Consider the following 21,518-nt stretch of genomic DNA (forward strand, 5'->3'; position numbering starts at 1 on the left):
CCTTCTTTCCTTCTTTAACCTTCTCTGATAAGATTGATAAGCCAACACTGCAAACTTACTGGTGTGAACCTGGATAAATTTTAAGTGGCTTAAAATTCTGGGAGCAGGATTTCTACCTACTCAGCAGAAGTTTCAGATTTGTGACTAAACAGCTGCCACATCAGCAGCTAAAAATAAGAACTGTAATTTTCATAGATTTAAGGAAGCTCTGATTTAAGCCTGTGACTGGTATCTGGACTCCTCTTCCATGTGGTTATCTCTCTGTCTGTCAATCAAGCCAGGAGTTTTCTGAGGACAGAGAGAAGCAGCTGCAGATTCAATAGCAGCTCTGAGTAGCTCATCAGCACAGCTGTTCCCCTACATTTGTTTCCAAAGCAAAAAGTCTTTTGTGTTTATATTAGGTAAGGAAATGTACTATTTGTGCCTATGAGATTTTTTATTAAAACTTCTGAAAGGCAGAGAAGGCAAAAAATACGTTTAAGGGATGGAATTGTATAGAAGAAGGGCTCTGGATAAGAGACTAATACATTTCAACTGCATTTGCTTTAGTAACAGCTTTTGATGGCAATTTAAAGTTAATTTCTTTAGGAATAAAATGCCCATTAATATTAGTGAAGATTTTAGTATGTAGTGGTTGTAAAGTGGATCTTAGCTCGGCTGTCAGTCAAACTATCTTGTATGGATCGCTTCTTTTCTTTTCCCTCTGCCCTCCTCTCCTCTCCTCTCCTCTCCACTCCTCCTTCCTCCCCTCCTTCCTCTCCTTCCTTCTCTCTTCTACCCTTCTTTTCTTCTTTCTCAAGGAGAATAGTATAAAGTAACTACATTTAGAGATATTATATTCATACTTATAATCTATAAATGCAGGGAAGTCATGGTAGGGTTCTCTTCAGTGCATTTAAGAACAGCATTTGACTTCGAAAAAGACAAAAAAGTGGGGTTTTTCCTCAAAATTCCGAGGCATCCTCCTCTGAAGTTTAGGGAGAACTGATTCTAACCCCTCATCTTCATGAGAAAACCCCTGGTTTAAGAAGAGGGACATTAAAACTTATTTCTGCCGTAGAGAGATTCTTCTGACACTGCAAGAGAGATCATTGTCTGCTGCCAAAAAGATTACAGTTTGTCTTGATTTTATATTGCTTTCTCACATAGATTCCACTGCATTGCCTGACTAATAAGCCTATCTAAAGTAATTTGTGATTAGTGTTATTTTCTAACAAGATTTTGAAGCAGAACAACTTGTGAACAAACGCTGCACACCAAGGAAGATAAAGTGATTTCTAATTAGAATACATGAAAAATCACTGTTTTTGTAAAAAAACCTCATACATACACAGATCAGCAGTTTTCTTTTTGTCTTTGTACCATTTATATCCAGTGGTTCATAAAAGGACTGACCCAAAACCATTGAAATCAATGAAAGTTTCTGTTGACTTCCAAAGGCTTTGGACCAAACCCAGTGTACATATTCATGGCTTCAAAGTGGGAGACCTATTAAAAAAACATGCAGTTCTTGTTGTCTAACGCTATAGTCTTTTGTGTTTTCATTATAACAATTACAACAGAAGATCTTTGTGCCAGATGTTGGGTCACTCACAAGAAACATCTGTTACCAGCACGCAAAACCTGGCTGGATCAGGGCCATTAGGAAAAATAAACAAAAATACATTCTTTGTTTTCATTACAAGAATTATTGTAATTCTCCCAAGAACATGATCTTTCACCACAAGAGGAAGATTTTGTAAGCCTCATACACTAAAACCTGAAGACACAAGGTCAGTGCCAGCAAGAGCTTTCCTGGAAACTTCTAGGCTCATTTGGATCTGGCCTGAATCAAAGCAGAGAACCAGCTTCTCTCTTCTCTGACATAATAAATTTCTCTTTCCCCTGCTGTCTGAGGGTAAAAAAGTAGCTTCAATAGAAGTTGTGGATAAAATAAGGGCATACACAGTTCCTTTTTCCTCCTCTTCTTTTCCCCCGCTTTTTTTTTTTTTGCTTTTTTTTTCCATCCTCTTTGGTACACTATTTGAACTGGGCTCTATTTCAAGCTGTTTAGATTGCTAAATGTTTAGGGAGAAGCTAGGTCAGGTTTTTAGGTAAAAGCTGTGTGTTAAGTCAGTTTTCAAAGGCTAGTAGCCAAAGTTCACACAAGGTAGTCATCTACCCCAGCAGCAGATGGGACTGAGTCCCAGTGGATTTGCTCTTGGCTGAGTGTGCTTGTACTGGTTTGTGCTAGCAGGAGCGATGTGGCCTGGGACACAGACTGGAGGTCTTCTCCCTGGGAAGGGTCATGTGCTGAGCTGAAAACTTGGGGCCATGCCCAGCCATTCTTAGTAGCTGAGCTCACATCTGCAGAAGAACTCTGAAAGGAACTCCCAAAAGCATCCAGACCAACCAGAGGAGAAAGGCTAGTTTCCCTGCAAAAGAGCATAGCTATTGTGTTACTGAAGTATCTTTAAAATTATGAGGGAAGGTGGAAAGTTCAAATTGAATGGTGATTGTACAGAGGCTGTGATTTCAGCAACAAGCCCAGTGATTAAAATGAAATGCACTGGGGTCAGTGGAGATGGTGGAACATGGCCAAGGGCTCCAGTAGGGTAAGAACTAGGCCTACTGGAGGAAGAGGACGTAAGGAAAGGCCTCATCAGGAATTTTCACATAAAATGTTGGGGAGACATAGAGGTTTGGTGAAAGTGAAAACTTCTCAAAATATACAGGGTTTTTTGCATTAATATATTGCTTTTATCTGTGGAAAGTGTGGATTTGCAGATCAACAGTTATTCTCAGATCAAAGGTGAAAGTTCCAATTGTAGAATCAAAGAAATGTTAAAACCTCAGGGAAATCAATAGCTTAATGACAGCCCCTTCTTTTCTACCCTTATTTTACCCAACCTATATTTAGTGATGACATTTTTCCCAGCAGCGCCCCCGTCCCCCTTCTTGTTTTTAATAAAGACCTTGGGTTTGTTCTGGCCCTAAGAGAGGAAGATCGCTCACATGTGTACCACGTTGCCTGTTACAGCCTTGGTGTTGGTCCTGTACACACAGGTAAGAGATAGACAGAAGTGCAGATGCTGTTGAAAACTGCAGGAGAGTGGAACTTTAGGGGAATATTAGCTCGTTCCTCTTCGTATGTGGATTTGCCTGTTGAGCACATAGCATGCATTGCCCTCGTGGGAGGCCGCAGATGTCACGCCAATATTTTTTGTGACCTGTCTCAATATTATTCTCTGCAAAGACCTCCAGGGTGATACTGTGAATCCCCTTAGTGAATTTTGCTTTTGCTGGCTGACACTGGCTCAGTACAACTTTCCTGCCTGGAAGGTCCTGGTCATATAAGGGAAGGAAACGTGGATGGTCACAAACCTCATCCTCCTGGAATGAAACAAAAACATGCCTCTCTGGGAACACCTGTTGCTGGTTTAAATGTCTGTTTACACTTACCCTTAAAACAAGCTGGAACTCAAAGGAGGATGGATCTTGGAAAGGAAAAGACAGCTGAGAAAGATCTGTCCTGCACGGAGTGAAGATTTTTAATTTGCAGAAAAACAGAACTCAGACAACACTGTCTAGTGGTGTCTTGATGGGGCAGTAGGAAGCTGGGCCATAGAATGTAACTTTTGTCTAATGTCAAGCCAAATGCCCAACAGGTGTAAATTCCTATAAATCACTGGAGCTTTCCTTCTTTATGTCATGTTGCTCTGTGCTGTGGGGCATACAGACCAGCCTCTGTTTGGGCTTTCTACAGGAGGTTAGAGACTTTTTGTATGATCTGCCTCCTGTTTTCGACATCTTGCCATCACTGTTTCAGACAAAACTGACTGGTCTGAATGGCCTTTTTTAACCTCTTTTGGTCACTCATTACCTCCTGCATGCTCACACTCATGCCATTCACTGCCTTTTGTTGCTCTCATCCCTCCCATTCCTAACCAAACATGAGAGATATATCTCCTAAAAGAGAAGCTGATATTACATCAGCTGGTCAATGTGATGGCTTGACAGCTGTGTGACCAAAACCATTTCTTGCTTCCTGGATTCCTGGACTGACAATTCTACGTAACCTCCTTGAAAGCAGAGGCAGATGTGCTGCCAGCAAGTGTGCCCTGACTGAGTACAAGCTATCAGGAGTTAGTAATTTTGATTTGGAAACAGAATTATTGTTCACATTTTAAAAATGGTAATTTTACTGGTTTAATTATGCAAGTTTACAGGGACATTGCAAGACCCTCTGCCACTGGAGTGTGCTGTTTTGAAAGGATCACCTATGACTGACGATGGAAATATTTAGTTTCTCAATCTCTGCCTAGCTCTGCTAACCTATTTCTTTATTTTCTCCTGAGTATTAACTGTTCTGCCTTGAACATATTTTAGGAATTGCGAATTCAAAAAAACCTGCTGGCTTTTTTCCATCACATGAAAGTTTCTTGGAATCTCTTGACAGCCTGGGTTAATCCATTTCTAATACAGATTAACTGACTGAAACAGAAATTATCATCTTTTATCCTTACCTATAGGGTGAATTTTTTTCCTGAAACAGTCCTGAGTTCAGGTAACGTAGGTAGGTTTTTTGTGCACAATGGATAGAAGTTAATTCTTACAGATCTTTGGACCTGTCTTTAAAAAGGACAGGGGCACCAATATGTCTGCTATCCAATGCAACTAAAGGTAACACAGAGAGCAAAACCTAAGAACAGAACACTTCATCATGATAACTGCTAGTGGAAAATGGATCTCAGAGCTTTGCTTTTCCTTGTAGGTGTTGCAAAATGTCTATATGTCATTACACAGCTCAAACAACGGTTTAATGATGTCCTAGATTTTAAAGGTGGGGACAGAAAGCAGGGAGGAAAAAGAGCATAATTCACACTGTTGACAACCTCAATCATATTTCCATTGATATTTTCCTTGATTTGCCATGCATATAATACAGGAAAGCTGGCATACTACAGGACACTGCTGCATTTCAGATATTAGGACTGCAAAATCTGATTGCTCTACCAACAAGCTTCAGGGAAAATCTTTACCCATATTTTATAACATGTCATGCATGGTGGTAGCTGCAACCAGCTGACTGCAGAGTGTCTGGGTTTTCTGCACCTGACAGCTGAGGAACATATACTGTATGAATCTGTGATCTGCACAGTACACATCCAGCTGACTAAGTGATACTGTAGGTTAGGGCTTCAACAGAAGGTAAAAATTTTAGTTTTCCTTAGCTAATAACAATACTTATCCTGGCACCAGAGAAATTGTTTCTGTTCAGCTTTCACTTACTACTGTGTAATTTCAGGACAATTCGTAACTACAGGCACGTTGCTATGGAACACAGAGCACAGGCTGAGAAAGAGGACAAAACTCTGGAATTGCAGCTTTTCATTATGCTTGCCTAGCTTCTTACAGATCTTATGAAAATACCAGAGAAAATCTTAAAGAAATTAAGAGAAAGGTTCACCCTGATTTTCATTTTATTCAGTGCAGTGGTAGATAACGTCCAAAACATATTTTCCAAGCTGTGGTCTTGAAGCTCATTGAGAAGTATGTTAAGATTGAAACAATAATGGGATGGTAGAAAGTAGAGATTTATGAAGTCAATCTGTAAGTGAATGAACGAGTGCTTTTCTGATAAGCAGTCAGTGCCTCAGCAGTTTTGAAGGTGTTTCAAACAGAAGCATTTCAAATCCAGATAGAAAAAAGTAGTTTAGTTAATGTTGGAGATCTATTTTAGACAAAATAAAAGTTTATTTTATTTAAAAAAAAACGCTGCAGAAAATTTTGTTTCAGCATAAGCAAAAGAATACCTTTAAATAGCCATACAAATCACATAATGATACAGAAAACAAGATAGTACTGGTGGAAATGTGTAGATGCCGTTTGAGAAATAGATGTTATTTACTGTATAAAGCTGTTCAATAATTATTGAAATGAAATGTGAAAAGCTGAAATGCCAAGTCCTTCAGAGAAGAACTTGTCCCATAGTGGGTGGTAACAAGTATTGACGTCATACGCATTACTTTTTCTTTTGATATTCCTCTTCCTTTTAAAAAGGTCTATGAAAGACCACTGCAGCACTTTGTTTAGTTCCAGATGCAACACAAACACTGAAATTCATTACACAGGCTTTCAGACTGTGAAATCATTATGATTTTCACCTAAGAATTAAAGGTGGACATAGTGTAGAACAGAAGATTTATACAGTAGACCATAACAAGTTGTTACCTGAAGTGTTTATATGCTCTTTTATCCAGACATGTCTCTTCCAAAATCCCCAAGTTCCAGCCATGAATGATTCTGAGCATCTGATTAAACAGGCAGTGAAAAGTTGAAACCGAGACACTTACATGCATAATGTTGTGTCTCATTAATATAATTATATAGGCACATTGCTATGGCACATGGTGAACAATGAACAACATTAAGCAATGAATTATTTACATGTCTTTTTTAAATTCTAGTGTATGCAGAATAACATGTGGACAGTTGAAATCTGGTTTATTGCATGATGAGCTCTGCCAGAAAAGACCCTAAATATAGGGCTTTTTTGCCACCAACCAGCACATGGTTAACAAAAAAAAAAAGGATTCCTCAAGACTCCAGCTCAATCAAGGTGTGGAAATTAACTTTCAGACAGATATTACAGGTGGACTACAAATTTAGTGTTGGGAGATCAACAGTCTGTTGCAGTTCTTTCAACTGAAAAACTACACCTTTCATTGCAAGGCTGCTGTGTCATGTTCTTATGATATTAAACAGTAGTTTCAGATGTTGTTAGCACAAAGCAAAGACCCGTTCCCTTTGGCCTGACCCAATACTCACTGAAGTTAAGAGAAAATCTCCCCCTGATTTCAAGAAATTATTGGTATACATAGGTATCAAAATTTATCATATTGAATGGCTGCATTTAATTATTGCATATTAAATATTGCTGCCGTTGTCACCCCCTGTTAATGCCAAGAAAGAAAATGATGTATAGAACTTTTCAATGGTCAGGCATTAAACACCATAAATGTTTTTAGGGGACCATCTAGGAGAAACACACCCACATTGCTGACTAAGTAGCATATTTTGGCAATGCTGATCAGATAAATATTTTATTTGAAAACAGAACAGGTTTACTAGCAGCAAAAAGGTTGAAAGAGGCTTTACATTAATTGAGGTATTAAATATTGCAGAGGTGATGACTCATTACACCCTTTCTGGCACAAAATATGTATCAGGAAAACATATGCTCGTGTTTTGAAAGTCTTGCAAAAGCCTTGCTGGAATGTCAGGCCTCTTTTGATGAGATCATTTGCTGCATGCTTATTACATAGAAGTACTAAGAGCAAGTGAAAGGAGCAGATACCAGTCCTACAGAGCATTTCGCCAGGGCACAGCTGGTAAAAACAACTATTAGTGTAGTCTGGTTGAACTTTTATTTTTAATCTCAAGATGAGGAGTTCAAAAACAGTTCTATAAAAGATTGTGAAAGAAAACCATATGGAGTTCTGGGCTGCTGAAAAGCGCAGATAAATATGTTGGCCAACAAAAAGCTGATTACCCTTTAATTCTGTACAACAGCATTGCCTAAAAATGGTGTTCAAAGTCAAGAACAGCATTCGTGTTTATGGCAGCTATGGGACCCCTTTTGGTTTGAGAGTATGAAAAGGGTGCAGTCCCAGCCAGAAAGAGTGTTATTAGTAGAGCTCTTTTTCAACATCTGTAAAAGCATACAGAGAAAAGCTTCAAGAAAAGCTAGTATCAACAGAGAAAGATGGGAGTTTTTAACTACCTGTGTTAACCTATTCATATATATGTTGATGAACAAATACAATAAAATCTCCACCCACCAAAATCATCTCTGGTCTCCCCAGGTGGCTTCCCATGTACTGAAGACTCATTATAATAAGAGCTGTGATCCTTATAATCTAACAACTCCTAATTGGCGTATGTAAGCATAGACAGAATTTCATTATATGAATTCAGAGGCCAGTTCCATTGTACCTCATTGTCTCCAGCTTTGGTGATCTTGATTGTCTGTTGCTCGTTATAATAACTATGTGATTAAGAGACTGGAATTATCTACTAAGCATTGCTCAAAGCATAACAGGATAAAAATGGAAAGACTTATTTCATATCAACACTGATGAGTGGTTTATTAAAGTATGAACAACTGACAGTTAATAAGAACACAGCCATGGTTTCCTTATGAATATGAAACAGTTACATGAGTAACTTTTCTGTAAGTTTATACTTGGCAAGGCTTGTTCATTAGTCTGCACGCAACTTCTTTTCTGCATTCAATGCAGAAAGTCTGATGAGTTAATAAAAGGGGGGGGGGGGGGGGGCGGCGTGGAGAAGTGATTCAAGCAGTGAAGGCTAAATTATACTCTTGTATTTTTTGAGGCCCAATCTTTTATTTGGTTGTTTGCACTCTGCTCCTATTGACATCAATAGGCATAGCTGAAGCACATATTAAATCATAACTTATCACTGAAAGTTATATTATGGTATGTCTCATTCATGTTTCAGAGATGCTCATAAAATGCTACAAACTACACATTAAAATACTTGTATTTAAATAATGACAGGTCAGAAGATGCAAATATGTATTATATGAAATGATTGTCATGAAAGCCTTTGTCCACATTTGGTAAAACTGAGTACTCATTCACACTTAAAAGATATTTTCAGATGTTTTAAAATTCACTTACTAAATCAGAATGTCTCTGTATGTTCCATGAGAAAAATGAGTTGCGTCTGTGCTCCAAATATGGGACTATCTATAAATAAGGTCTCCAAAATACAGTAAAAAAATTTAGAAAAAGAAACAAGCACTCATAAAATATTTCTTGTTGCATTCTTGGTGCTCAAACTTTGCTTCTTTTGGTGGATCTCAGTCTTTCAACAGTTATCTCTACCAACACATGAAGCTCATTTGTCCCATGGACAAAAAATATTAGAGTGGATGTTAAAGGAAGTTGATGGCTTTCAAAATTGTCTAAAAGAATGGAACAGCACCCATGCAACAGAGTTGCAATAGATCTGCATACTGTCCTGGTTTCAGCTGGGACAGAGTTAAACCATGACACATACAAACTTTCACCTTAGTGCAAGAGGACATGATGTAGTCACTATCCCTGACTGACATCTAAGTGATATTACCTGTTCAAATAGTACATCTGGCAGAGCTGTGAAAATGATGTGTGGATATGTTCCTCTGCTAGAGAAGGATTACTTGCAGTAAGGAAGCATTCCTTCATAATTTTTATAGCTAAATCAAAAGAGCATCTAATTACTATGAACTGCTCATGATGTCATACAGTTCAGTGCAAATTATTTTTTTTTTGTATGAAAGTCTTAGACAAAAGCAAAACCATTCATTGATCATTTAGCACTGATTAGTCACATCAACAGTGAAGGCAGTTGTGATAAGGCATTCCTGGTTTTGAACAATGGATTTAGGTGTCCTCAAGATGAAAAGATTCTAGGGGCACCTATCCCCAGCATGAGCGTTGATAACATTTTGGATTCATACAACTTTTCTGAACACATAGCTAGAGGATAGCAGGGGTCAGGATAGCAGGTCAGGATAGCCTAATTTACATCTCTGCTTCTTCATGGGAATTCTGTTTTAAATCACAGTAGTTGTTAAACACACACACCCCCACCCACCCACACACACACACACACCCACACACACACCCCACACCCACCCCCCCCACCCCCCACCCCCCCCCACCCCCCACGAAACCCTTTTGTTTTTCATGCAGTAAGATTTGTTTGCCAAGATTAACAGAATAATAAGATTGTTTAGGTTGTAAGAGACATTTGAGATCATCAGGTCCAACCATTAACCCAGCACTGCCAAGTCCACCACAAAACCATGTCCCTAAAAGCCACATCTATGTGTTTTTTAAACACCTCGAGGGATGGTAATTCCACCACCTCCCTGCATATCCTGTTTCAATGCTTGACCAAGCTTTCGGTGAAGGCATTTTTTTTCCTAATATCCAATCTAAACCTCCCCTGGCATAACTTGAGGTCATTTCCTCTTGTCCTGTTGCTTGTTATCTGGGAGAAGAGACCGACCTCCACCTGCCCGCAGCCTCCATACAGGTGGTTGCAGAGAGCAATAAGGTCACCCCTGAGCCTTCTTTTCTCCAGGCTAACCAATCCCAGTTCCCTCAGCTGCTCCTCATAAGACTTGTTCTGTAGACCCCTCACCAGCTTTGTTGCCCTTCTCTGGACACACTCCAGCACCTCCACGTCCCTCTTGCAGTGAGGGGCCCAAAACTGAACACAGTGTTTGAGGTGTGGCCTCACCAGTGCCCAGTGCAGGGGGACAATCACTTCCCCAGCCCTGCTGGCCACACTGTTTCTGATATAAGCCAGGATGCTGTTGGCCTTCTTGGCTACCTGAGCACACTGATGGCTCATGTTCAGCCAACTATCAGCCAGCACCCCCAGGTCCTTTTCTGCCAGACAGCTTCCCAGCCACTGTTCCCCAGATGACCTAGAAATCCAAATATATTTTTGGAAGATGAAACTTCTATCCCACTTTCCTAAACTTCTCTGGGCTCACTGACATAAGGAAAGCTAGGGACCTTTTTTTTTCTTTTCTTTTCTTTTTTTTTTTAATTTCCCCATAAGCTTCAGAAAAACTTTGCACTCTCGTGATGGCTTTCCTACTTCCTAGTTGTGTCACTGTTCGTAATGAAATTTCTGTAGTCACTCTCTACTGTGTAAGTGATCATCATGCTCAAACTTTCCCATGAGCTGTACTGCTTCTTGGTCATTGCTGATCTACCAACAAAAACATCTCATCTTTTAAATACAGCTCATAGAATTTTACTGAGCTGGTGTGGTAGCAGTGGAGGACAGGGCTTTGTAGTTATCCCTCATGCCACTAAAAGCTTTCCTCAAGCTTTAGTACATGAATCATGACAGTGTTCTATTAGTGACTCAGAAATCTTTCCACTTCATTAGACAATGCATTGATATTTGATGTTTAATCGCATTGATATTTGATGTTTAATCTATGCATTAATTTTCTTTAATGAAAAAAATTGACTAAAGAAGGTGCGTTCAGGAAAAAATCCCATGCTAAATCACTTGACAGAAGTCTTGCATTCCTGAACTTAAATAAGTTTTTTTCAAATCATTCTTTTTTATAACTCTTCAAACAGGAACTGTATTAATAATATTTATACCCAGAAAAGATAAATGCAGTTTGTTGAGAAGAATGTTATAAAGAGAATGAGATATATGTGGGGTACACCATAAACAATTAAACAAGGAGCTTTCACATAAAAAAAAAAAAGTATTTTTGGTTGAAAGAAGACAGGTGAAAAGGTGATAATCAAAAAGTTGCTTTTGTAGGACACTAAAGTATGTACCTTGAAGTTTTAGATGTTCTCTAATTAAAATAGGTTTATCTTTCACTGTTGAAAAAAACCCTGTGATATTTACTGTTTGCTGGGAATATTGTACAATTGTAAATATATACTTTTAGGGGCAGATCCAGAAAAGATAGTTAGGTATATGAAGAATGACTTAGGCAGGATCCAGACACTTGAGTCTAACAGGCCAATCCACAAGAGTTACAAGAGGTTACTTACTCTTTGCTGAATACTTGTGGAAAGCCTAAGGTTACATAGACCTGATTTTCCTAAATTACATAGGTTCCCTCTAAATTATACAATGACAGTGATTCCAGAGCTAGCTCTGACCTCACCTAATATATCCACAAAGAATGAAGAATTGTCCAGAAATGTTAATTTGTGCCCCTGTCCAGTATAGCTATGTTATCATAGCTCTGAACCCTGAATAATAAGCCCTGTTTTCCAGAAGGGTGGATTTAGGTTCAATTAGGTGTTGACAAAACTGTACAGTTTCCAGTTTGGGTGAGGCACAGCTAAAGCTAGCTTTAGTCCTTGCTGCAAAAGAAGACAACCACTAGCATGGCTGAACTAAGTATTAGAGTTGGAGATAGTGGTAAGCGGACATCAACAACAAGAAAAAACAAATTGTTTTTGTGACTTAAGAAAAAAAAAGGAAGTTTGCCAACCTAGGTGCAGACAAATACATATTCATTGTCTTAGGTACAGAATATATTCTAAAAATTATAGTATGCTGCAATTATTTAATTATCACCCCACTAGTGTCATCAAGCAATGACATGGTAGAAACAGAAAGTGATAGCTGAAAAGATGCTAGTGTTCCTTCTTTAGTAAATCACAAAGAATTTATAGCTTTTCATGATAAGCTTTGTCCTAATTACACCTTGAAAAACTGAGATAAAAATCAAGGTTATTCTTTAATACATATGTATAGGAGATGAAATGATGACTCTTAGAAGCCGTGTAGTTAGAAACCTTATAAGTTTTCCCTTGAAGATGGTCTACAGTCTTCAAAATAAATTGATAGCCTCTTCCAACACATCTATTCTACTAAGGGTTTTTTGGGGATCTTTGGGATATGTGGGTTGCTCTGACATCATCATTGGTAGACTTAATTTCATTACACAGGGAGCACTGTCCCCTAAGAAAATGTTTTGAAGGTTAGCAAACTGAAGAAAGTTATATATTCCTTTCCATTAATTACAGTACCCTTAGAAGTAAATGGGTAGATGACAAAGGTAAATTTTGTATTGAATTGTTACTCTGCAGCCTTGCCTTTTCCCTCCAACAAGGAGGCAGCACAAAGATCTAAAAAGATGATACCATTTGCTCCTTACAGGTTGTGAAATGAGAGATCACTTGATTTTAATATGATGGCTGAAGAAAATCTGTGTACAGCTGTTCAGGACTTTGTAAGTCTTTGTGATTTTAAACATTAGAGTGCTCTGTACTCAAACCAGAGATAATTTCCTGACTACTACTTAGCTTATAAAAACCTTAACCTGTTCCAACCCGACAATTTGAAGGTCTACAGATTTCTGGAAGTTATTATCCTTCTTTCTATAAAAAGTACTAAACAACAGCAGGAGTGAAGCTAGTGATTTAAAGAAAAGAAATGGGAAATATTCCTTTCCCACATATAGAACTGCAGTGAAAATTCATAGTTCACTTTAACAACTTTGCAGCATATAAAGGATAAACCAGTCATATGAGTTTCTTCCTTTCCAAAAAGAAGTTATCCACATGATCTGATAGATGTGACACAGGGCCAATGAGAGATCTGAGATCTTCAAAAGGAGCACTTGGACACTTCTGAATGCTCTGAAGTGAAAAAAAAAAAAAAAAAAATGGCAATAGGTGTATGCATTGGTAATTGAATCCCAATCCCAGTTTCAGTGATGAACAGAACACAAATTCCAAATGATTCATTAACTTACAACAACAATAGTAAAGAGGTTAGTCAGGCTGCAAAACTGATAGTGTTTTTTCTTCTCTATGTTTAGGCCATGGTCTATGAGACCAGAAACTAACTGATTTGCTGTCTAAATTTGAAATTAGTTTCTTTTTTATAATTTATCTGTATGGAAAGTGTTCATAATAAGCATGCAAAAAAACCCCTTGTTCACCTGTTTCTGTTCACAAACAGAGAATTTCTGTGGTAAGTAGTAGGCTATATTTTGGAACTATAAAATTCATTAAAAACAAAAGAATAAACAGAGTAATAGTAGCTTAGTTTTCAACTCTTAGAAGCAGAAAAAACTATATCCTCTATACGGAGGATGTTATTTCATAGAGATTGATTCAGGCAATAGAAACCATAATAAATATTTAGAATATATCTGAATAGCTTTCAAAATCTATTTTAGATGGCTGTGATAGATAGTGATACAGTGATATTTGTAAAAACATCCTAATTTAGAAATTTTTGCAAAGAATTCTGTAAATGTGATCACACTGAGAGCTGTGAGCATAGGAGCAACACAAAGTTAACATCCTGCATTATTTTGATAGCCAAGGCTATTCAGATCAAATGTTGCGATGGTTCAGGATATGTTACTGTGACCCTACTTGAATAAGCTTAAATGATTTCTTCATCATCCATAACTAAGCTATCAGTTTGGCAACAGTAAGGTGACAACACTGAGGTCAGGCTGTCTTTAAGCAGGAAAAGTACAAAGACAGAAAGAGAGAAAAATTCACTTCCATTTAAACTACAGTATCATGTGCTCTTATCTCATATTGGTTATTTGCGGTTAATGAATATTTAAAATAATAGTGAAGACTAAGTACATGAGCTTGGGCATTAACCTAGGATATAAATTTTTAGCTAAAACCTTCAGAAGAGCTCAGACTAAACCAGATTGCTTTTACTGCTAAATTAGTTCAAATTAATTAACTTGAATTATGCACACTCTGAGTTTGATCAGTGCAGACAAGCCCTTAATGGGTCCAGTTTTGCAACCCTTTCTCTCATATAAGCAGTCCATATTCCTTTAGATAGTCCTAATTTGCTCACTGGACCTCTACGTGTTAATAAGGATCATAGAATCAGGACCCCTGTGCTAATACAATATGAGCTTGGAAATGTTAACGTTAAGTATATTGGACTTGAGAGACATTGTAGTGCCAAACAGGCAAAATTCTCAGAACAGAAATGTGACATCACTTTATCAAAAGTACTGCCAGGTCTAATTGCAGATATATGTTAGGAAGTTGTCTTAAAAGCATGTACTTAATAAAAGGTGGTTATTCATGCAGACATGTATCAGCTGCTTTTGTATAGTAAAACTGGTTTGTTTACGTAAACACCAGCCTAATTTACACAATACTAAAATGGCATGGTTAGCCTGTATCACACATTATTTCTTCAACTGCCCAGAGGAAGGGTGTTTGTTGCATATTCTGAAAAACAGCATTTATGGCAGTGTCAAAATAGGTAGACCAGCAGCATATATGCATCCCAGAACAAAGGGGTTTTTCCAAAAGTTGTACTGGTGTGAGAGAAAAGTGGGGTAATGTCTTTTTCAAATTAAGAGTCAAATATCATCCATTTTGAGGAACTGCTCATAAGATACCCTATACATATGGGTTTTCTAGATACACAGTTTATGATCAGCCATGTGTAAGTAAAGGACTAACTTCAATGACATGCACAGTACAGAGCCAGCATTGAAAAATTAATTCTTGGCACACTTAGGACTTTGAAGCAACTGTAACGTGCTAGAAGTCTGGATCTAAATGAAGTAGATAATCAGAATCTGACATATTTTCATTTATCTCAATGGGAATTGAGCATATTCAGTGTTTCCAGAATTTATTTCCAACTGTAGATACTGCCTAGCATGATAAATACATTTTCTGTGAAGCTTTTAACTGAGTTTCGATCTCTGCACAAACCATAGAACTTCAGTTCCTGAGGCGCAACCCATCGCTCATTTCGGTCTTGTGTTAGGTGAGCCATTAAACACATTTTCACTTTCAGCTTTCCTGCAGTCAGTACGGCTATTAATCTTTCCTCATGTGTTTAAGCGCCCTCCTAATTGAGGGTCACACTAAGGTTGGTTGTTTTCCAAATTATCTGCAACAAGCATGAATCCACTGTACTGACATTGTTTTTTACTAGCCACAAAGAAATGAAGAGCATCAGATTTCCTCTGAATAAGAGGTTTCCAGATGTTTTTCGGGCAGTCCTTCTTCTGCCACTTTCTCCTCTTCTTTATCCCCCTTTCCACTAAGCAGCCCCCAGCCACTTCCCCTTTCTTCTGTTCTGATCCTTCCCAGAAAATTCCTTGCAGCTTACTCCTTGTGTCAGAGTCAGCTCCTGAATAAAACATAAATTAATAAACCCAGGAGATAACTTGGGCTGTCCCCTTCCCATACGTTTAATGTTGTTTCACCTCACTAGTGAGAAATCAGTCTTCATGGTTCAAAGCTGTTTCACCCCGTGCTCAGAGCCTCACCAACATGTGCTTTTCCACGCTTAGGCTTAAGACCTGAGACAAACTTTTCTCTCAGCCATGTTCATTACTAGTGGGCAGAACTGAGTACAACTCATTTGCTTTCTTCTCACACATTTGAGACTTTTGCTGAAATATCACATTAAGCAAGCTATCTCAGCAGTTTAGTCCATAATAATCCATTCAACTCAAAGGATGCAAATTCAGGAGAGTGGCTGGGTTGATTTCACATGCTGTTGGTGTGCATGGGTTTAGCGTTCTGCGAAGCAAAGAGCCTGGGCAGCTTGCTATGGAGCTACAGGAGAAAACAGTCCCTTTTATAGTTTCCAGCACAGTAAAAAGGACACACACTGTTTGAGATGGGACTAATGTGTTACCTGATCATTCCCAAACTGTTTCATCAAATGCAGGCACAAAGGCGTCTATCCCTACCTCTTCCTGAGCAAAAGGACAGATGGCCTAGGGTCTGAGCTCACTTACATCATCTTACTTTGTGCTGCTGAGCCGGAAACATTTTTCATTTGTTTACAGTTTGGACAAGCAGCCAATATCATGTTTCACACAAACATCGATAAGATTTTCACAGGACAGTGCATAGCTAAAGAGTAAAAAATGTTGTTATGTAATAGTGAGGAAATGTCACCTTTATTAATTAAAGTATGTCTAATTTAAATGAGAAGACGGCCTTGCCGTGCATTGTTGCAACAGTGTTTGATTAGTGTTTATTCCTTTTTAATAATTATCTTTCCTAACCACTGATTTAGCCAGGTAGAATGATATGATCTCCCCAGAAATGAGAATTAGGAATTAGGTGAGCTGGAAGGCGCTGGGAACAGCTGCGGATCTAGATTTTTTTGAGGTTACTGTGAGTGAAGTGTGAACTGCTACTGTAACTGAGGTTATTGTGAGTGAACTCCTGCTGGGTTATCCTTTAATACACTGGTACCACAAAGGAAAGGGACCTGACCCTGCATATTCTGATGGTACTTCATTACCCTTCACTTTACTGGTCTTCTTTTTGTGCTTGTGGATGTGATTTCTTGTACATATTATTGGTATTGTTAAAAAATTAATAAATATAATGGAGTGAAACAAGCCTATTTAGTTCAATAATTTTTTTTATAAAGTTTTACATGAAGCATTTGATTCTCCCTGAATTAGTGCATCATTTTTCAAGCCCATATCTCAAATTAACTTCACCTGAAACAGGCTGAAAATATGAATTGGCTCAGGTCTGCTTGGAATTGGATTTAACCCTTGGATTTTTTTCTGCAAAGTGCAGTGAACCTTTCAATTATCATTGACCAAATAGTGAGCAGCAATGGAAGTGAACCAGATATATGCATGTTTTTAAGTTTTACTGCAAATATTTTCCACTCTCCTTGGTGGGCCAACATCATCCCGGGTTTAAATACACCAAAGTCAGTGAAGTTCTACCAAAGAATAAATTGGCTTGTTAATTTTTAACAGAGTGCTAAAGGAAACTCTGATTGCATTTTGAAACTCCAGCTCTTTTCTTTTAAAAAGAAAAACAAAAAAGAAATATTTATACAGAAAGAATATTGAAACATCACCTAGTTACTAAACTGTATACTGGTGTGACATTGGGCATGTTTGCTAGCGTAGTTTTTAAAGTGTTTGGAGAATGTATATGTATTACTGAAAGGGATTTTGGCACTGTCACTTGATATTTGGATTGCAACAAGCATTTTTTTATTACTGACAAATAGAAAGCATGTGTTTGGCATTATTTATTGTTTTCTGTGGACCATGTGTCAAGATCTGAAAGTGTGTATTTCACTAGTCACGTACTAAGTTTGGTTGTTATAATTAAGTTGCTAATATCTGGCACAGTAACCAGTCAGCAGGATTTGATTTGACAGTTTTGGAGACTGACTTGACACTTCTGGAAGCTGAGGGGGACACATTCAGCAGTACGCTGAGATAAGTACCATCACTTTCTTAAAGAGTCAGACCATATTTTCCAAAGTAGTCATTAGTTCTGATCCTTCCATTTCTGAGTGAAAAAGCATAAACTGTCCATCAGTAACCTCACTTGGCTGGAGCTGTAAAAATGTTCCATGGCTAGAGCCCCCAAAATTAGGGGATGTTTTGCATACAGCTCTTTGTGTACATATTACTGCTAATAAGGAGGGTTGTGGTTGTTTGGTTGTTGGGTTTGGGTTGGTTGGGGTTTTTTGTTGGTTTTTTTGGTTTTTTTTTTTTTTTGGGGGGGGGGGGCAGATACCATCAAGGTTTGCAAACTTAATATAGAATTTCCTCCTAAAATGACCATTCCAACATTTTCCCCTCTGATTCTGAAATTCCTGGAAGAGCTGGTCAAATCACAGTGTTTCTATTCCATGAGAAAATCTCAGAAAATTGCTTTAACTTTGCACTGGAATGAAAACAATTTACTTTGCAGCTTTGAAACAAATGTTTCCAAGTGAATCATGTTTTGTTTCATTTTTTCTTACTATTACCCCTTCTTTATTTATGTATGTGTATGAATAATAGAAAAAATAGCATTTTGAAATGTAAAATCAAAATTATTATTCCTAACATTCAAAATAGCATCTGGCATTTAACTGAAATTTCAGACAGGCAAGTATTTTTCAACAAAATATTTTTATTTTGAGAATTTTCTTTCAATGGAAATAGCATTTCATTGAAATTTAGACTTCTGGCAGTACTTCATTACAAAAGTGACTATGGGCTACATATTCAATGCTAAAGTAACTAGCAGGTTGTAAGTGTTATACACACAATGAAATCTGGAGTTAAATGCTATATTTCAGGAATTTTTCTTTGTCTCTGTTTCTTCATAATGTTCTGAAGAATTCAAAGTATTCAAAATACATGGCCATGCAAATGGAAAATTGCATTAGCTTGACAAAATTGGCATAGTGGTTGAGATGATCAGAAAGCCCCATTCAGCCTGTTTTTTCATATACAAATGATAAACATTTCGTGTAAATCAAAAGGCATAAATGAAGTATGCAATCCTAGGCTGCATCAAAATAAAACAGGCCAGGGAACTAGTATCTGTCCCTGGGGCCAAGCACCCTGGCACAGCTTGGCTCTGTACAGCTGCACTGCTAGCTGGCAGGAGACAACACTGCTCAAGAAGCATTGTAAGCAGCATGGATGATTGCAAACCAGTGCTCCAGTCTGTGTATTATTGACTAGCAGAGGCATAGCCCCAGTGACTCCTAAAAACTTGCCTCTACTAGTAAGGACATTGGTACAGTGAGCTATATAGAGTCAGGTAGAAGATTTGATAATTTACATTTTAAAAAACCAACAGCACAAGTTTTTAAAGGGGTGGAGCTCTATTAATATCAAGAAACTAAGTGATAATGCTTTCTTTAAAGCAGTTCTTGATTTTCTTAATATGGAGTGGCAGTCATAATTTCAATATACAAAGCAATAGAATTGTGGTTATTAACTTTCAAAAATATATTAAGAATATGTGTCTATACCCTACACTTCACTAGGAAATAGTCTGGGGATATGAATAAGCTATGCTATACTGTTGTGCAATGAGTAAATAACAGGTAATGTTTTTCAAAATCGAAATAGGGAGCTATGTACTGAAAATTCCCTATCTGGCTGAAACTGGGAGCCATGTGTTTTTGCAGCAGGAAAGCACTATCAGAGAAGTGAGTGACTACATAACTGAGGAGACCAGCAACACGATCAAAAACCTCACTTCTTACCTCCCACTTCCAGTTTCAGTATGTTTTGAGGCATGGGGGACTTCTGCCCACTCACGGCAGTTTATGCCCATTGTTGGCCATGGCATGGCTTCCTATTTTGTCTGATCCTTAGTTTTGCCATTTTTTAGTCTTTCTAGGAAAAATAGATTAGAGGGAATATGACAGTGAAAAGTTATCTGGTTAGTTGTTCTCAGCAAAAAAAGTCTCCTGCATGATTTACCCAGGCTAAAGTAGAATTAATGGACCCCAGCACCCCCTGCATGAAAGGATGAGAAACAGTTCTCCCACCATGCTGTTATTCAGAAGAAACCACTTCATGCAGAGATCCAGCCTAGGTCCTGCTCCAAGGCAAGCCAGGAAAACCAGCCCTCATGTAAGCAGATGAAGTCATACCAGTGCACATTCCGTAGAGGTGATCTAATGACATTACATATAGCCAGCACTATATGACGCTATGGGGCAAGCTACAAATGGGTGCAAGAGCTGGTTGCCATTCTGTCAAGAGATGTGTTCCCTTCATCTCAAGGTGAAGTACATTGTGCACAGCTATTTGCTCATACCATATAGGTAACTGGATCTTGCATATAAAACCTGTTTCCAAGTAATAACTTTTACATGTTATCACCAATGACCATTGATTTTTTAGCAAATTTTTTACAGTGAGCATCTGCCAAGATCTGTCAAAAGGAGGCAGAAAAAGCTCAAAATACTTGAGCACTACAAACAGGAGACTTTTCCTTTAAATATTTGTAATGCTATCAGTCACATTAAAGTTTTCCAGCCACTCTCACTCCCGGTGCCCCTTGTTTAAGGTGCTCAGTTATCTGAATTAGCAGGGCTTGCACAGGTGTGACCGAGGGCAATAATTAGCCCATTCATTCCACAGTCTGTGCTTCTTTGAGGATCCCTGGGGAACATATTACTGGCAACGGGTATTTGTGGCACTTAGTAGTTTCATGTTCAAAGCTGAATACAATATCTTACTGTGTAAATCTCTTAGGATTAACACTTTGATTAAATCTGAAACTGGACATGTGTGCCAGGGAAGAATGGGGAAGAGTTTGTTTTGTGTCTGCCTGTGCTTCACAAGCATGAGGGAGACACAGTGATTTTCCTAGGCTACTGGCTGATCTGACCAGTACAAATTCTTAGCCCCTTTCCCAGCAGTATGCTGGTTTCATCTGAAAGCTAAAAACTTGGAACATGCAAGCACTGCACAAAACGCATCAAAATGTGGTCTAATGCTTTATGTCTCATTTCTGCTGCTCCAGATGGAGAGAGCTCCGCCTGAGGAAAGACAGTCAGATTTCACCCGTCGCACACTGCCAAACTGGAGATGTCAGCCAGAAATATTTTGGCAAGTGTGTTACTTATCACAATCCAGAAAGCGTTATAACACAGTTAAATTGTGGCTGTTAAAACACCAGAGGCCAACTCTGCAGAGCAACGTTGTGAGGCCACCACTCCAGTGTTTAAAAATTCCTGTCACACATGACTTTATCAAATAGCCTTATTTACATTCATCTACAGGTGTCTTTACTCATACTACGTGACTAAGATGGGTGGAGATATCTACAGAAAAGAACTTTTCTTCATTCATTTCCAAGGACCACAATATACAACTTTAGATGGTCAAAGCAGTCTGGCCTAGGGGTTCAAAAGTAGTTAGCGCTGGCTTAATTGCTCCTACTGCAGCTGACAAGAAGCTTTTTAATGTTTTGAACTCTTGAAAACTCCTATTACATCTGTTTTTTTTTATATTCAGCACTTAAATCTGCTTGCTGTCTTCAGAGATCTACTTAAGCTAACCTCCAAATTAAAAAGGCAGTTTTCATGAGCGTTAAAACTGAGGAAGCCACCTTTCTTATGAACTTTTGTCTTGTCCCTTGATTCTTCTGCACTAAGGTGCCAGTCCCCATACACCTGCAATCATACAGCTTTCCAATGGATGGACTATCTTGTATATA

This window comes from Falco punctatus, assembly GCF_963210335.1.
Source record: "Falco punctatus genome assembly, chromosome: 2".
In the NCBI taxonomy this organism is placed as follows: domain Eukaryota; kingdom Metazoa; phylum Chordata; class Aves; order Falconiformes; family Falconidae; genus Falco; species Falco punctatus.